Source organism: Miniopterus schreibersii (assembly GCF_964146895.1).
Source record: "Miniopterus schreibersii genome assembly, chromosome: 1".
NCBI lineage: Eukaryota > Metazoa > Chordata > Mammalia > Chiroptera > Miniopteridae > Miniopterus > Miniopterus schreibersii.
The window spans coordinates 200,166,396-200,185,694 of record NC_138101.1 but is presented as its reverse complement, the minus strand read 5'-3'; the positions used below and the strand labels follow the sequence as shown (position 1 = coordinate 200,185,694).

At 43.3% G+C, this 19,299-nt stretch overlaps 1 protein-coding gene and 1 pseudogene across 4 annotated transcripts in view; both read right to left on the bottom strand.

The window, feature by feature from the left end:
* TRAF3 (TNF receptor associated factor 3) overlaps positions 1-19,299 on the bottom strand; it is a 97,824-nt gene that overhangs the window by 28,032 nt on the left and 50,493 nt on the right. For all 3 annotated transcript variants that reach the window (XM_081131631.1, XM_081131630.1, XM_081131632.1), the window contains exon 2: positions 12,464-12,578. The gene's annotated coding sequence lies outside the window, so the exon portion shown is untranslated. The remainder of the gene's footprint in view (positions 1-12,463; positions 12,579-19,299) is intronic.
* LOC308552362 (peptidyl-prolyl cis-trans isomerase FKBP3 pseudogene) lies at positions 16,282-17,015 on the bottom strand (annotated as a pseudogene). Its single transcript has one exon. The product of its transcript is annotated as a peptidyl-prolyl cis-trans isomerase FKBP3 pseudogene (transcript).

Below are 19,299 nucleotides of genomic sequence, written 5' to 3'. Positions count from 1 at the left end.
CCCTAATCCCCAGAGCATCACCAGGCCTCCCTGAGCCGTCCTGTGCAGAGACCTCCTGCCAACTGCGGCACTGGACTCACACGAGCCATGTCCTCCGGCCACCAGGGGTCGGGCTGCTTCCTCATCTCCACGGCTCAGAGCCTTTCTTCAGAATGCCCCTTCTCAGCAATTAGGCAAGAAAAAGAAAGAAAAGGCACCCAGGTTGGAAAGGAAGAAGGAAAACGGTTTCTATTTCCAAGGACACAGCGTAGAGCATACTAAGGAATGAGCCGATCGCTAGCTGAACTGACAGACTTGCTCAGCAAAGGTGCAGGACACGAGATCAACATGTAAAAATCAACTGTATTTCTACACACAGTCTATGAACAGTCCAGAAATGGAATTAACAAAACAGTCTGCTTACAATAACAGCCTAGATAGTTTACTCTTCTCCATGTTATTTAATGTCCTCTGAAGACTGGAACTGTTTTCCTTCTTCCTTTCCAACCTGGGTGCCTTTTCTTTCTTTTTCTTGCCCAGCTGCCGAGAAGGGGCATTCTGAAGAAAGGCTCTCAGTGGCGAGATGAGCAGCAGCCCCGGTGGCCAGAGGACGTGGCTCGTGAGAGTCCAGCGCTACGGTCAGCAGGGGGTTCTGCACAGGGCAGCTCAGGGAGGCCTGACAGAGGTGTGTACCGGAAGTTACCAACCACGGCTGAAAGACAGTGCACGTGGACCGGGAGACAGGAACACAGCCAGGATGGACACTACGCAAACCATCCACAGATTCATCTCAACCTCTATTAAAAGCCTACTTCCTTTTTTTGCAGAAACTGGTAAGCTGAACCTAAAATTCCCATGGAAAATGAGAGGGACCCAGAATGGACAAAACAACCCTGAAAAAGAATGAAGTTGGAGGACTTGCACCTCCTGACTTCAAAACTTACTACAACTCAATCAGGACAGGGTGCTGCTGGCGTGAGGACAGACACACAGACCAAGGAACAGAACTCAGAGTCCAGAGATAAACCCTGACACCTGGGTTCACGTGGTTCCTGACAAGAGGGCCACGGCCACACAGTGAAAGGAACAGTGTGCCCTCTGTGTTGGTGACCTCGCTGCCGCTCAGAACAAAGGCTCCACTCCTGGGCGTCTCATCACAGCTGTGAGGGCGAGGCTGGGGGTCACCACACAGCAGCTGCTCAGACACCTCCTCCTTCCCTCCCAGGTAATCAATGGGACACAGCTCTCGTACAGGAACACTGCTTCAGGGAGAACAGGGGAGTTCTAAGGCCTCCCTTTCAAAAAAATGTATTAGCTGACATGCTAATGTATATTGCACAAGACTATGTGCAATATACATGCAAGGTAAGAGCACAATCAAGAAAATGAACCCAGAGCACACCCCCACGTAACAGTCACCATCTCCCTGTGCGATCCTTCCTCAGCCACCCTCCTGCCCCTTTCCAGGACATGTCAGCCTAAACTCTGCATTTATAATTCTCTTGCTATCACATTTTTCTTAAACAATATACTTTTGCCCATTTTTAACTTATAAAAATGGTATATACCATATGTAGTCCTCTGCCATCAGTATCATAAATAACCACCTGTCTATGCTGCTTGTGTGCAGCAGACACCTTGTTCATTTTCCCTGACGTGTAATACTCCATGAGGTACTTACCCATTTTCTAATCACAGTTTCCAGTGTTTGCTACTATGAACAGTCTGCTATGAACACCTGGCATGTCTGTTTTGGGGCCCTCATGCAGTTTTTCTCTACAATATATTCTCAAGATCAGGGGCGCAGGGTCTAGCAAACAGCCTGTGGGTCACATCTAGCCATCAGCCTATTTCTGTTAGGCCCTTGAGCTAAGACTACCTTTTAGATGTTTAAGGGGTATAACTAACAAACAAAGGAAACAACGATGACTACGTGACAAGGCTGTATGTGATCCGCGAGCCTAGAATATTGACCATCTTGCCCTTCCCAGGAAGTATCTGCCAACCCCTGCCCTGGCCTCGACATTGGAGTGCCGGGGAGCGTGTGCATGGCTGATGAACCAGCTAGGGCCAAACTGCTCGCTCTCCAAAGCAAAGCAGCATCCTCACCAACCAACAGGTATGATGGACAGTCTCTTTTTTTCTTATTCTGATAATTAAATAGGTTTAGCATCTTTTTACATGTTCATGGACCACTTGTCTTTCCTTCTGTGAAATGCCTGACTCTACCTTCCTGCCACTTTTAATTGGGTTACTGTCTTTTACAATATTGATTGTAGGGATTATTAACATATTCTGACTAATCCCTTATTAGTTATATATATATGTCTTCACCAAAGTTTATGCCCTGACTTTATGTCTTTTAATGAATGGTTCCTAATTTTAATGTAGTCAAATTCAGCCCTTGCTGGTGTTGCTCCGTGGTTAGAGCTTCGGCCTGTGCACTGAAGGGTCGTGGGTTTGATTCCCAGTTAAGGGCACGTACCTGGGTTGTAGGTTCGATCCCTGGGCCCAAAGGAGCGTTCAGGAGGCAACCAACTGATGTGTCTCTCTTATCAATGTTTCTTTCTTTCTAACCCTCCCTTTCTTCTACTCTCTCTAGAAATCAATGGGGGGGAAAATTACATGAATCTTGGCCTTTTAAAAAATATTCAGATTAGCCTATGGGTGATGTTGATGGGAAAGGGCCAGCCCGGCACATATGGAACCAGACAAAAAGCAGTCCTGATGATAGGCCAGTGCTCGAACTCCTGACAAACACGTAAAGGTGTCTGGACATGGGCACTCGAGTGGCTCTTCTCAGACTGGGAAACAGGAATCTAAAGGCTATGGCTCCAAGGATTGTAAAAGAAGCTGCACTGCATTACATGGGAAATCTGGTGCTACTTGCTACATTTAGATAAACACAAATGTGAGACTCTCCTCTACCCACAATTTCTCGTGCTATTGCTGACTAATTTACCAAGGCGATGGGTCAAGGGGAAATGGTGACATGATATCAAAACTGCTCCAAGTACTGGTCTAACAACGTATTTACACTAACACCTTTACAAGGAATTATTTCTAAGGCCTTTGAAACTGAATTCCTGGGACTTCTCACGTCTCTAGAGTTAATATTAAGAATCTGTATTTCTGACACTAATGAATTGTTAAATGTCTTCAGTTTTAATAAATTTATGCAGCTTAAAAAGAAAGCAATTCTAATTCTATCACAGAATCATTTTCAAAAGGAGGATATTTTTCTCAAATAAAACTAGCAAAGGAGCCGCTATGTCTGATAGACTCAAACTGCCAAGGAGAAATTCTCTTCCTAAACAAAAGCCTACTAGAGACAGATGACATGAACCCTGCGCTGGTCCCGTGGGCAGGCCCATGACCTTCTGTATCAGCGAGATGGCCGTGTGGGTAACCTCAGTTGTCCCAAGGACAGCAGGAGTGAGACACCTCAGCAAGTGCCAGAACTGGTGGGCGGGTGAACGCTCTCGGGTTTCCTGACGATCCCAATATCCACCAGCCACCAACGGTTACCCAGCCACCAACGGTCAACCGAGAAGTCAGTTCCATTTGAGGTGTAAGAATCGCCTAATCACCTGCAAAAACCATTGGGACAATAGGAAGTAAGTCTATCGTGTGCTGAGGGCAGGGAGCTTTGGAATCAGGAAAATCACCACTGGAGGCGAATGTCTCACAATCATCTCAGGCGTCAACAGCGAGCTCCTAAACTGGACAGTAACGTGGTATGAAGACCACATGGAGAAACCACTGAGGCGAATCTGCTCCAGGTTCCCTCCCACCTACGTAACAGGGAGGTTAAAAACCTCAAGTTCACCAAAGGAAACAAAGTTTCTATTTGTAAGACCCAGTTTCCAACAGCAACAAGGGAGGGCAAGGTTCTTACCAGAGAGTGCTCCAACCAGCAGGCGTACAAAGAATATTAACAATGATAATTTACTGCATTTTTGTATTATTTACCTTTGTGAGCCATCTTGAACTATTCTGAAACCAGGTGGGGTGTGTAAATTAGGAAAACTCGAAATTGGTCCCAATGTTACGAACAGACTAGTGAGTGACATCAGGAACTCCCAAAGTCCACCCTTCAATAAAAGCAAGAAAAAAACTGACAAAACCTGTCAGAAACTTCTTTGGAACTCTGAAAACTAACCCAAAGTTTGCAGGAGTCAGAGGAACAGTTAATCAAGAGAAATGATCTAATCTTGGTAAGAACAGTGGGCTCAGTGGCACCTGACCTTACCCTGGCCCAGTCTCCCAAGAGGTAGTAGCCTGGAAGGAAACGGCCCACAGTCCCGCACAGGTGCTTGGCGGGGGAATGTGGAGAGCGGGAAAGACCTCATTTGCACAGAATCTTGCTGGCTTGCTGGTGGCTCCCTAGAAGACTGGCTCAAGGACTTGCGTTTACCTCACCACACTTAGAACTCTCCCAGTGCTGAGATGGCCACTGGTGGTGGGAAGGGTGTACTGAAATCATGTACAGGCCAAAGCATCAGCTGCTGCTGCCTGGGGCAATCAGTAAGAGCTGAGGCAAACAATGACTAACAAATAGGCTGAGAGGAAGAGCTGGGAAATAAGGGCTTTGAAAAGCTCCAACATATCCCTGGGAATCTGGAAAGCCACGCAAATGCCCCAGTCTGTGTGCTTGCTCAGGAAAGACCTGAGAAAGCCCAAAGCTCTCACCTCTGGCTGACCTTCAGGTTCTGTACAAGCAGGAAGTGAATACTTAGGCAGAGTTGTCAACCAAAAGATTGGGAGATAGCTCTGGTTCCAGGCACTTAAGGAAATCTCTGTATAATCACTAGCTGACCGCTACACTAATGGAACAGAGCCCTCAATGACCACACATGATAAAGAATATAAACTTTACAAAATTAGCTCAAAAAAGCCATCACATAGACAACAACCGTAACGGGAGAGTTTCATTTCCAGATGGGCCACATTATAATATTAAAAATGTCCAATTTCCAATTATAAGGCATGGAAAGAAACAAGGAAGTATAGCTCATACACAGGGAAAAAATGCAAGTAATAGAAAATGTCCAGAAGAAAACCTAGACATTTGACTTACGAAGATTTTAAATCAGCTAGTTTGCATATTTCCAAAAAGATCAAGAAAACCATGTCCAAAGAACCAGAAAAAAACACCAGAACAATGTCTTACAAAATAGAGGGTATCAATAAAGATAACATTTTAAAAGGAATCAAACACATATTCTGGAGTTAAAAAGCACAATAACTGAAATGAAAAACTCACTACAGGGAATCAACAGCAGAACTGAGCAGGCAGAAGAAGGAATTAGAGAACTTGAAGACAAGTCAATTGAGATTTAAAGATAAGTCAATTGAGTTTATCCAGTTTAAGTAATGAAAGAAAAAAGAAAAATGAATAGGGCCTCAAAAACCTGTGGGGCACCATCAATCATACCAACATATATGTTATGGGAGTCCCAGGAAGCAGAGGAAGGACAGAAAGGGGTGAAAAGAGCATTTGAAAAAATAATGGACAAAAACTTTCCATATTTTATAAAAAATATTAATCTGCATATCCAGGACGCTCAACAAATTCCAGTTAGGATAAACTCCAAGAGATCCACACTAGTACACATTCTAATCGAACTGATGAAAGAGAACTTTGAAGGCAACAAAAGAGAAAAGCAACTCCTCACATACAAAAATTTCCTCAATGAAATTAACAATTGATATCTCATCAGAAACTTACTACAATAATCAGAACAGTATAATACTGACAATAAGGACAGACATATAGACCAATGGAATAGAAGTGAGTGTCCAGATATAAGCCCATACATCTATGGCCAAATGATTTTTGACAATGATGCCAAGATCATTTAGTGGGGGAAAAATAGTCTCTGGGAAATCTGGGTAACCACAGGCAGAAGAATGAACTTGGACCCCTACCTTACTCCATATGAACAAACTAACTCAAAATGGATCCACAACTAAACTATAAAGAGCTAATACCATAAAACTCACAGAAAAAAACATAGGGGTAAATATTCATGATCTTGAATATGGCAAAGGATTCTTAGATATGACATCAAAAGCACAATCAACAAAATAAATAGATAAATTGAACCTCACCAAATTTGAAAACTTTTGTACATAAAAGGACATTATCAAGAATGTGAAAAGACAACAACCAAATGGGAAAAAATATCTCCAAATCACCTATTGATAAGGGTCTAGTATTCAGAATACATAAAAAACTCTTACAACTCAACAACAAAAAGACAAATAACACAATTAAGTAACGGGCAAAAGATCTGAGTATACATTTCTCCAAAGAAGATACAGAAATCGCTGACAAGCGAATGAAAAGACGTTCAACATCATTAGTCACCAGGCAAATACCAATCAAAACCTCAGTGAGTTACCACTTCATACCCACCAGGATGGCTATAATTTTTTTAAGGTAAAATAACAAGCATTGGTGAGGATGTGAAGAAATAGTTACTCTAAAACATTGCTGGGGGAAGTGTAAATTGGTTCAGCCACTGTGGAAACAGTTTGGCAGGTCCTCAAAAAGTTAAGCACAGATTTACCACAATTCCACTCCTACATATATACCCAAGAGAACTGAAAACACATGTTTATACAAAGACTTGTACATGAACATTCATAGCAGCAGTATTCACTAACAAATGTTCATTAACAATAGTCAATAAATAAAAAGTATCAACGGCCCAAATGTCCATCCAGAAACGACTGGATAACAAAATGTGGTATATACATACAATGTACTATTATTTAGCCATAAAAAGGAATGAAATACTAATGCTACATCATGAATGAACATTGCCACGTGATAGAAGTCAGAAAGAAAAGGTCACCTATTGTATGACTCTGTTTATATAAAATGCCCAGAAAGGCAAATCCACAGAAACAGAAAGTGCATACTGGTTGCCGGGTGGTCCACGGGAGAATGACCACATGGCTTCTTGGTGGGTGTGGCTTCTTGGTGGGGATGATGAAAACGTTCTGGAAAGGTTGTGTAACGTTGTGAATATACTAAAAACCACTGAATTGTGCAGTTTAAGTGGTTTAAATGATGATTTTTTTCTTAATAAAAATATAAAAAACATTTTAAATAAAAAATAAAAAGTCTAAGGAGCCTGGACACCCCAATCTCTCTCCATCACACAGTCTGATAACCCTCCTCCCCAACCAACCCTAGCAGGAAAGTAATATCAGTAACAATAGCATTAAAACATCTGGCACCCTGGGTCCGGCCGGCGTGGCTCAGCGGTTGAGCATCGACCTATGATCCAGGAGATTAAGGTTCGATTCCTGGTCAGGACACATGCCTGGGTTCCAGGCTCGATCCCCAGTAGGGGGTGTGAAGGAGGCAGCCAATCAATGACTCTCATCATTGATGTGTCTGTCTCTCTCTCCCTTTCCCGTCCTCTCTCTGAAATCAATAAAGACATATATTTTTTTAAAAACCCAAACATTTGACACATTGGAACCTTATATAATAAATACAGTTCTGTCCATATTTAGAGCCAAAGAATTTCATCATTGTATGTATTTTAATGGAAAAATTGGAGGGGAGTAAAGATATCAGAAGGCAATGAGGAAATAATGTTTTAAATTAAATGCAAAGAAATAAAGAGAAGTGACACCAGACGTGGACCACAGTGAGTGCCTGTGTGGGTGATAATGGACGCCCCTGAAGTCCACCTTGATCCTGGGCTGGAACAATGGCACCTACTGTGAGTACACTTACAAAAGCTAGTACCGGGTCATAACCTCATACTAAAAACCACTATTAAAACGGAAGTTCCTTGGTTCTTATTATAATTCTCTAAAATAAACATAAATTAAAATGCTAAGTTTTTCTAAAATATCTGCGATGGTAATTTCTAATCTGCAGCTAAGTCTGGTCATTCACGCCAAGCAGTAGGTAGCTGGGCCAGGAGTCCCACGTGTGGCCCGTGTGTGGGCAGTGGCAGTGAATCAGTGAAATTGCATCTCTGGAACCTTCCAAATTGGAGGACTGTGGAAACCTTGGACTAGATTTCTTGATTTAAGTATGAATACCTTATTTCACTTGCTTATACATGGGCATAAAAATAGTTAAATTTTACCTTACCCCTAAAGTTTAGATGTGACAACTGCAGGCTACTGAAATTCTGTAATATTTGTAATGACTGTGTTGGGAGAGAAACTACGCGAGCTCAGTCAGATGCACTAAAGAGGCAGTGCGGGGAGCGACTTTCAGGGACTCACAGGCTCGTGTTTAGCAGCCTGATCTGGGGAAGCAGCTTGGAGGTTATGAGGCCCAGAGACTGACACATGTGCCTCTGGTTAGGACAGTGGGCCCTGTGAGCAGTGGAACCGGGGCTGCGGTGACGCCTCACCTTTCACTCTCACCTTAGCACCGGGCTTGGGAAGAGGGCGTTTGCTCCCACACACACAAAGAAAAAGGTCCTGCTGAGCAGTAACAGCACACACACTGAGCAACAAGAGTGCAAGGAAACAACGGAGGAGAAGCATATGACCGAAAATGGCACCTGAGTCAAGGCACCCAAGTCAGGGCACCCAAGTCAGGGCACTGAGTCAGGGCACCCAAGTCAGGGCACTGAGTCAATGCATCCGAGTCCGGGCACCCTGAGTTAGGGCACCGAGTCAGGGCACTGAGTCAAGGCATCCGAGTCAGGGCACCCAAGTCAGGGTACTGAGTCAGGGAACCGAGTCAGGGCACAGGGGCTGAAGAGCAGCCAGGACCAGAGCCACCAGAGAGCAGCAGCCGCCCTGAAGTTGGTGTCCTGGGCCCTGAGGACCAGGCCTGCCTGCCCTGCATCTGGCATTCTCAGTGCTTGAAACTCTGATTCTGCAGTTTCCTTTGAGCAGAATTATTACTGTTGTTACATTATGTACAGTTTGCTACACGTGTAGGCATGAATTTATTATATTTTGAGGCGGTATTTTCACTGAAATGGGAAAAGAACCCTATTTGAGGAATGGCTCCATGAAACGTTGGTTTCCAGCCAGCTGCTCAGGAGGCCCCTCTCCCACAGCGGAGGCAGAGCTGCACTCATGACAAGCACAGAGCTGGACTGGGGGCCTCCGCTCTCCTCTAATGACTTGTATGTTCCCAGATTCTGTGGTTTCACTTAAGCCACATTTTACTTGGAGATTAGAAACTGGAAACAAAAGCACTTGTGCTGACAAAGGGTGTTCCAAGATGGGAAAGCCCGGGGAAAACCAAAAAAGGGAAGCGTCAGATAAACAAAGAAAATGGCTCCTGCCAGCAAGAAAGCACTAAACACACACGGATGTGGAAAGCATCCAGCCCCGCAGGGGAGTAAAAAGGCTCATCCAGTGATGCCCCAAAGGGAGAAGGAGGACAACGGCAGCAGACAGGTGTGCCTGGGATGAGTCTCCGGCCATCCGCGTTTACGCAGGCATCCCGGCACACTGACTCCCGTCCTGACCCCGACCTAAACGCTCTGCCCAGGGAGGGCAGATGGCTAACTGTCCATGGGGACAATAAGACAAGAGGAGACCAGATTCTTATCCAGACAAACAGGCAGATCATAATCACATGTCAAAAGCCCTGCTCAGGAGAGACAAAGAGACAGGAGCAGACAGACAGACTGATGCAGGCACACAGCTAGGAAAACCGTGGTATACTGATTAAACCATAGTGTAAAACTTAGGCGGAAATCCTTTAGGAAACAATAGCTATCTGAGGCCCAGCATGGCCAATATCCCTTGGTTCATATGATTTAGGACTTTTTAAAAGCATTCATTCAACCGGGACTATATGCAAAGATGCTGGGCCTGTGTTGGCCCAGGGCCAAAGTCCAGCCATCTGGACAGGAAGGGCTCAGAGGGTTCAGTCCATTGACAACAACACAGAGCAGGCAGGTGGTCCAGGTGGCTGCTGCCCTGAGGCCGTGCTGGGGCCAGAGCTGCAGGTAATAAGGTTCCTGCTCCTGGAGCATCAAGTTTACTGGAAAATATGAGCAAGAAGCACAAACGCCAGCCATATGAAGGAGTGGATTACAATATTTAAATCAATGTTTGGGATAAAGCATGAGATTAAAAAGGACATGGCTATATACCGATCTGTTTCAGACTCTCCAATTTCCACCTGTGGTCTCAGGGCAGGAGCCGCTCAGGTGCTGCTCCAGAGCCTCTCCCTCCTCCACACACTCACGAAGGCCAGCTCGTCCCCTTCCCGGGCCTCATCCACACAGTGGGCTTCCAGCCCTGTGGGCCTAGACATGCTCACTCAGCCTGTCATACTGCACAGGTGCCTGTGTTCACGCAGCCAGCGTGGAAGTGGTCACTACTTGGCAGCTTAAGTTACATGAATAATAAGAATAACAGAAAGTGTTTACTTAGCACTCACTATGTGCGAGGCACTATGCTAGGCATTTTATATGTATTAGCTCGGTCAATTCCTTCTCTTGAGGAAGTTCCGATATCTGTTTTACATGAAAGCAAAAATGGAGTACCTTGCTCAGGCGGGTGTGGCTCCACAGTCAGAGCATCTGCCCTCGCACCAAAGGGTCACAGGTTACCTGGGTTGCAGGTTGGATCCCCTGGCCGGGGCTGATGTGCATGCGGGAGGCAGCCAATCCATGCGTCTCTCTCACATTGATCTCCCCCCCCCCCCCGAAAAGCAATGGAAAAAATATCCTCAGGTGAGAATTAACAAACAAACAAAACCAAATAAGTAATGATGCTAATGTTAAGAACCAAGATTTTCAGCACAAGAGAAAAGAGATATCCATACGAAATCAAAGAAGTGAAAGCCATATGATCCTAAATTTGAAATAAAAACAATATGAACTCATAATGTATTTTTACTTAAATGTATTTCCTGGCTGTCCAACAGGAAGGCATAGAAACAATAACCAGCACCCGGCCAACGAGCACCGTGGCACCCAGACTGTGGTCTCAACATATCATTTTCTACAAAAGGAAACCCGAGCTGCTTAGAGAAACAGCCAATTCCAGGTCTGGGGCAAAAATGTACAAAATGAATCTGAAACATCTTCCCAGAAAGCAGGGGAGGGAGACTAGGGGTCGCCTTCAAGGACGGAGGAGTCAGCTCAGAGAGGCTCTGCTGGCCAGAAGCAGCACCATTTTAGCAAGCACAAAAATTATTATTACCACAATGAATTAGAACACATCACACGTTTACAGTCTTATGTTTACAAAGACGCATAAACTAATCTCTGGCCACTTGTGCGATGGCTATGGAGCCACCCCATTACACTGAGAGCCAATAAAGAGAAAGAATGCCTTCCCTATTGGGCCTGTCCCTTACGATAACCAAGGAGTTAATGAGGGGAATTTCTCTCTACAGAAGTATCTCAGTTAATCAGGGCAGAGTCTACATTTATAATGTCATGCTGCAGCCCTGATCACTCTGAGTCCAGGCCCCAACTGGCCCTGCTGCCACAAGCAGATGTGCCTGCAGGTGTGTAGCAGCCAGCCTGTACCACCACCTCTGGGGCACCCTTGTGCAACACCTGGCCTGGAATGGGACGGGGCCTCTAGACCGACCTGCCATTTCACAGGAAATCCAGGGGACAGAAGGACGTGTTCTATGGAAATGGCAAAAGTCAAAACAGAGAAACCTCTGACTACATACAGAATGATCAGCCTAGATTTTCCAACAAAGAAACTGCAAGGAGAAATAGTGCAGGGAGGAGCAATCAACTGATTGAGATGGCGACCTATCAGCTAACTGAAATTGTTTGGACCCTGCTTCAAACAAACTAAAAAAAATTGAGACTATTGGGGAAAATTGAATGGCACTGTGATTACGAATAAAATTTTAAATAGCAGTTCTCTGGATATTTATGAATTTATCAAAAATAGCTATGCGTGAAATATCACTTTGGATGCAAACATTTCAAACCCATTTTATATTCATTTTAATGTTTTAACATATTAAAGAGTTCTTAATTTCAAATATAAAATGCCACTCAATCACAAATTAGAGATTAGAACACAGGGTACTTTGTTTCTTTTCAAACTCCTAGAGGAAGAGGGTTGGGGCGCGCAGTTTACGCCATGAAAAGACGCAGTGCTCAGCGAAGGAGGGTTTCTGTCCCCAGCCACTGGCAGGCACCCTACTGCAACCAGCGTCCTTCTAGGGAAGGGTGGGCCTAATGAGGCAGAGGTGCCTGCCCCTGTCCTTGGTTTCAAACTCATCAATCATTACTGGGCAACTACACAGAATAGTAAGGTCTATTATCCCCAAAGTTTAATGCTGGTTTTAAAAAATAAAAATGAGGTGAGAGACAGGCCAAAATACCCTGCCACGCACAGAGAAGATACTCAGATACATCTGTTACAGATGAAACTGCTCGAGCCAAAAATGAGCAAGGTCTTGGTGCTTTTGAATTTAATTATTTTTATGCAAAGTGAACAAGTAACAGCAAAATAAAGATCTATTTGATTCAATTAAAACTTCCTGGTGACATACCTGTATGTCCTGTGCTGTAGGAAGATTCGGTCAAGGAGGAAGAGGCTCCGGTAAAGGAAGGAGTGAAGCTGTGTCACCCTTACCCTTCTTCAAATAACGCTGTGGAGTCCCCGACCTAGGAAGCAAGAAGAACAGTCAGCTCATAGACGGAAAATGTAAAAGCTGTAAAAAACAGAATTTCAAAAATGTAAAACTGCTAAAGAATGACCCAGTGAGAAGTTTAAGATAAAACGTTTTTAGCCCAGCCGGCGTGCCTCAGTGGTTGAGCGGTGACCTGTGAACCAGGAGATCATGGTTCGATTGCCTGTCAGGGCACATGCCGAGGTTTCGGGCTCGAACTCTAGTAGGGGCCATGCAGGAGGCATCCAATCAATGATTCTTATCATTGATATTTCTCTCTCTCTCTCCCTCTCCCTTCCTCTCTGAAATCAATAAAAATATGATTAAAAAAAAAAAAAAAAAGCTGAATTTGCCCTGGCTGGGTAGCTCAGTTGGTTAGAGCGTCATCTAGATACACCAAGGTTGTGGGCTCAATCCCCAGTCAGGGCACATACAAGATTCAACCAATAAATGCATAAATAAGTGGAACAACAGATTGATGTTTCTCTCTCTTCCCGCCCTCCTTCCTCTCTCTCTAAAAATCAATAAATTAAAAAACAAAAGAAAATGTGTTAACCACTCTATAGAAACATGTGCTTTGGGTTTTCCACATTTTTTAAGTTGGATGCAAATAACCAAGTCTGACTATCTTCAGATTATTTTTATTTTAAAATCACGTTTGTAATGAAGTATTACAGAAACATAGAAAAGCATAGGAAATATGTACATTTCCATAAGGTTATCACACACACACTAGTCCATCTGCCACCCAGGCCAAGTAATGGAGCACAGCTGAAACCCCAAAAGGACGGGCACTTCTCTTTGACCCTGAACTCTCTCCTCCCGTAAGTAACAACTGCCCTGACCTTGATGGATATCATTTCCTTGCCTTTCTTCAGATCCATCACCCAGGTGTGCAGCCCTAACTGACAGTTTATTTTTGCCAGCTTCTGAATTACATATGAACAAACTGCACTGTCTGCATTTCTTTGTCTTGCTTTCCCCTTCCACTCTTGTTGCTGTGCCTATCGTTTATTTTCACTGCTGTGTAATATTCCACTGTGTAAATAAACCGTAATTCCCTTGTCCACTCCCCTGCCCCCTGCCGTGGAGAAATACAAGCACCGTAAGACCCTCCTGGTGCAGTGTCTGAAGCTTGCAGTTCTCTGGCGTGCACAGCTGCACCTGTGAGTGCTGGATTACTGGGTGAGTCTCAGCTTCGCTGCTTAGAGCCAAACTGTTTCCCAAAGCAGCTGCAACAATTCACACTCCCAGCAGAAGGGATGAGTTTCTGGTGTTTTACTTTTTCAACAGGCTTGTCAGGCTTTTTCATTCTTGCTAACTGAATGACTGTGTAGTGGTAGCCTAAGGATTCTTTCTTTCATTAAAGATCAAATTTTTAAAAAAAATATGTTTTTGTTGATTTAAGAGAGAGGAAGAAAGAGATAGAAACAATGATGAGAGAGTCATTGATGGGCTGCCTCCTGCACGCCCCCTACTGGGGATTGAGCCGGAAACCTCGTTAAGTGCCCTGACCTGGAATTGAACCGTGACCTCCTGGTTCATGGGTCGATGCTCAACCACTGAATCTCGCCAGCTGGGCTAAGGATTCTTTCTTATGTAGAATTCTATAATTATTTTGAATAAAGAATTCATGAAATTTTACATCTGACCACTGCTGCAACGGAGATCTAATTTTGCAACCAAATCTTCTTTCACTTTCCCAGTGGTCACTGCAGCCCGGTTTCTCGCCAGCTGTAACGCCCACTCTCAGTTCACCAGCTGCAGACATGGACTCCAACCCCCAGGCCAATAAGAGCATCCTGATCCCTGGCCACAGTTAGCTCATCTCCATGAACACACACCCAACTCAAAATTAGTAAAGTCTTTCCTTCCTCCTCTCCCAGAGAACCTGAACATGAGCACGTAGATCCAGCAACCAGGACTGAGGAGCCTCTGTGAGAATATTGCAGCATGGAGGCTCCTGGGGAAGAAACTGGCCTCCTGCGGCCAGACCCACCTTAGATTCTTCAATTAGGGAATCAACAAATCCCCTTTTTACTTGTAACAGTGAAGGTTCAGTTACATCAGAAAGAGCCCTCATTGATACAATCACACCTTCAAAAACACGAATTTTAATCCACTCAAGAAACTGTATAGGTCAATAAAGTTAATACACAATAACACACACACTCAATATTCTTCACTCACATTTTGTGAGTCAAAAGAGTTTATCACGCCAACTGAAAAAGGGCAGTCAGGGAAAGACAAGTACCACGTGATTTCACTTACATGTGGAATCTAAAGAACAAAGTAAACTAAAACAGAATAGAAACAGACTCATAGATACAGAGAACAGACTGACAGCTGTTAAGAGAGGAGGGGGGTTGGAGGTTTGGTGAAAAAGTCGAAGGGATTATGCCAGGTTAAACCCACCTCATAGAAGGGGGTGGGGGGTAGAATAGGGTAAAGGGGAGACAAGTGGTGATGGAAGGAGACTTGACTTTGGGTGGCGAACATACAATACAGTGCACAGGGGACGTGTTATATAGGACTGTACACCTGAATCCAACGTAAGTTTACTAACCAATGTCACTCCAAATAATTCCGTAAGTAAAAAAACCGTTAATCGGCCCTGGCTGGGTAGCTCCGTTGGTTAGAGCACCCTCCCAATATGCCAAGGTTGAGGGTTTGATCCCCAGTCGGGGCACATGCAAGGGTCAACCAATGAATGCGTGGACAGGTGGAACAAGTCAGTGTCCCCCCACCCCCCAAATCAATAAATACAAATTTTTAAAACAACAACAGTTTATCACCTAAGCTTGAACTACAGTTCCTGACAGTAGCAAGTCAAAGGTTGTAACTTATTTGTCCTCATGGGCGAGAAACACTTCTGATTACACTACCTGTTGGGTTTTAGTAACAATGTTGTGATAGCCTCAGAAATGAATTAGCGCGTGTTCCCTGTTTTATTCCGAGGAAGTATCTGGGTAAAATCGGTGGGATTTAACAACGAAGCCATCTGTGTCCAAAAATTTTTAATTACTGCTTCGATTTTTTAAATAGTTATAGGCTTAGTTAAGGTTTTCTGTTTCTTCTGTAGTTACTTTTAATAAGCTACATTTTTCAAGAAATTTGTTTCACCTAATTTTTCAAATTTACTGGCATGACACTCTATTTAATGTTTTGTATTTTTACAGCCCACTAAATCCACAGCGGTTTCTCTTTCTCCCTTTCACTCTACCGACCGTGCATGCTCTTTTCTGTTACCAGTCTCACCAGAGGTCTGTCCATTTTACTAGACCACTTAAGAAACCGATCTTTGGCTTTCATTTTTTCTACTGTAAATTTTCCATTTCATTAATTCTGCTCTTATTCTTATTATTTCCTTCTTTTGCACTTCCCCCTATTATTTTTCTAATTTTTATTTTTATTTATTTTTGGCATTGGGTAAATTTTTATCCAGCCTTTTAGTTTACAACATGAGGTAAAAAGTTCTCCTTAACCAGGACTTTAACAGCTACAGTAAAACATTTTAAACTTCAGGGGTTTATAACGGATCACACTCCTTAAAATGTGGGGAGAGAGTAAGCGCGTTCTAACACAGTTCCTTCAGTTTTCCAGCTGACTCTTCCATTATAGCAGTAACCGGCTGTAATTAGTCGCGCAGCTTTCTTCAAGGCCATTGCTGATGTCTTTAGATCGGAAGCACTGCTATTTCAATCAATATCCACTGATTCCACTTCAAAGTGAGTTTGCATTTGGTGGGACTTTGGCATCAGGCCGTCCTTTCTCTCCATACGCCCATTCTGGTTCCAAGCAACCTCTTCCCCTGTACTCCCAGGCGAGCGCTTCCTCCCGGCGTCTGACGGCTTTGCCTCTTCCGACCTTGAAACCCAAAGGCCTGGTGCTTCCCCTCTTTGAACTCGTCTGAATACTGGTATCAACAGTTCCGTCCTGTAGTGTCCCTGTGTACCAGCAGCACACATCTCCCTTTTGGGGGAAGCTGGTTTTATACCCTTTTTTAAGAACAGATTTTGTATATTTTGGTGGACCCTCATTCAGAGTCTCTTCAGATTTGGTTTCTTTGGGTTTCTCTTTATTAAGCTTCACATTTTTCACCTGCTCCGACACTTATACTTGCAGGATCCTTGAAACGCTTACTTTTAAAAAGATGGTTATAGTTTGTAACCAAATGGTCCTTGTTAACTATCTTAGCCACATTTTTAATGTTTCCTAATAATTTATGTTCTGCAGCAAACGAACCTGAACCATGGTCGTGCAGAAACTTGACATAGTCCTTCTTGGGGAGCTGCTCGCTGCGCAGCTACTCCATGGTCTGGGCCTGCTGTGGAACATCTTCCTCCTGCCTCTGCTTTCTTTTTCTAATTAGAATGATGCTTACCCTACTAATTTTCAGCTTTTCTACTTTTCTAAGGCTATAAATCTCCATCTAAGTACAACTTTGGCTGCATTCTACAACTTTTGATACTTAGTATTTTCATTATCATCCAGTTACAACTATTTTATGACTTCCATTATATCACCTTCTTAGACCCATGATATTTAAAAGCTATTTTTTTTAAAACTCTTAGGGATTTTATAATTATCTGTTACCAGTGTTTGTTTTTTTAAAGGTCTTTTATTGAGTTTTGGAGAGAGAGAGAAACACTGATGTGAGGGTGAAACATGACTCTGACCTGGGATTAAGCCCACAACCCAGGCATGTGCCCTGACTGGGAATCGAACGGGACAATTTGGTGCACGGGACAACACCCAACCAACAGCCACACCAGTCAGGGCTGGTTTCTGATTTATAGCTCAAATCTACCTAGGTCAGAGATTCTCACTGGTATTATTGTTACAATGCTTTGAAATGTACGAGATTTGCACTATGGCCCAGTACTGGTCAAGTTTTACAAACGTCTTATGTGTGCTTGAGACCAGTTTCTGAATGGAATGTTATTTATATGTACATCAGACCAAGAGTACTGATCCTGTTTAAAACATCTGTGCTTACAGGTGTGTGTTTTTTCCGTCTGCTTTTTCTATCAATTACTGAGAAAAATTCCCCTCTAGTACCATTTTCCTTCTGCATCAAGTCCCTTTAAAATTTCCTGTAGTGCAGGTCTGCTGGCAATAAATTCTGTCAGCTTTTATCAACCTAGAAATTTTAATTTCACTTTCATTTGTGAAAAATATTTCACTGGGTACAGAATTCTAAACTTTATTGCAATGTCATGCTGTAATCTTCTGGCTGTCACACCTTCTGACCAGAAGTCGTTGTCATTTGTATCTCTTTTCCTCTGTAATGTGACTTCTCGCTGCTTATCAAGATTTTTTTTCTTGTTACCACTGGTTTTTTAGCAGTTGCATTAAGTGGTACCTTGGTATGTTTTTCTTTGATTATTTGAGGCTTTTGAGCTTCATGGTTTATAGTATTCATTAAATTTGGACATTTTAGCCATTATTTCTTCAAATACTGTTTCCATGCCCTCTTCTTCTGGGGCTTACACGTATCTTAGAGCAGTTCATTTTGACTCAAAGTCACTAGTGCTTTATCACTTGTTCACTTTTCTTTATTCTTTGTGCTGTAATTCGGACAATTGCTATGCTATGTCTTGAAGTTCACTGATCTTTTCTTCTGTGGTGCTAATTTGCTGTTAATCTCTCTACTGCATTGCTCATTTCAGATATTACATTTTTTATCTCTAGCAGTTCTATTTCAGTCTTTTTTATGCCTTTCATTTCACTCACTATGCTTGTTTTCTTCTACATTCTTGAATATGTGCAACTTATTTATAAGTTATTTTAATGTCTTTCTACTGACTGACATTCCTCCTGGGTTATATCATATTTTCTTGCTTCTTTGCATGTCTGGTAATTTTTATTAGATGCTAGACACTGAAATTTTTTTACATTGTTGATTGCTGGAATTTATTGTACCCTTTTAAATATACTTGGAGCTTTTCTTTCTGGGACTGCAATTAAGTTACTTGGATTAGTCAGGGCAGGTCTGCAGCAGCCTTTGATCTGAGGGGTAATTCAATCCCACTATCTGAATCTACTGGATGCCCTAAGTGAAAAAGCTGCTCTAAGCCTTAACAAAAACGTAAAAAGCCGTGAAAGGACCTGACACCATCCTGAGTGACAGACACAAATGTTCAATTTACTCCTTTCTGAATGTTCCTTTCCTGGCTTTGAGCTATTTCCTCTTGTGCATGTGCCGATCAGTACTCAGCCAAAGTCTAATTCTCTAAGTAGCTCCCTCCTCTCCTATACTTTGACCCTCAAACTCTAGCTGCCTTGTCCTCCCCAAACTCTGATCTCTGTTTTGTCACGTCAGTAAGGCCTGTGGTTTCTGTTTAGTGCCCCTCCTCCCCCCGACCCCACCCCCTGGCCCCCATAATGTGGAAACTTTCTCTAGGCTGGGATTGGCAAACTATGGCCTGAGGGTCAAATCCAACCTGCTGCCTTTTTTTATAAATAAAGTTTTACTGGCACACACCTACACCCATTCATCTGCACAATCAGCAGGAAAGCAGCCACAGACAAAGGCAGAGTTGAGTGTCACAGGGACCACATGGTCTGCAAGGCCTGAGATACTCACTCTCTGGCCCATGAGAGAGAAAGTGTGTGGATCCCTGCTCAACAGAATAAAATCATAGGGTGTATTTCATCTGTTCCTGTATTTCAGGCAACACAGTCCTAACCTGCCTGGTAACCACGACCAATGT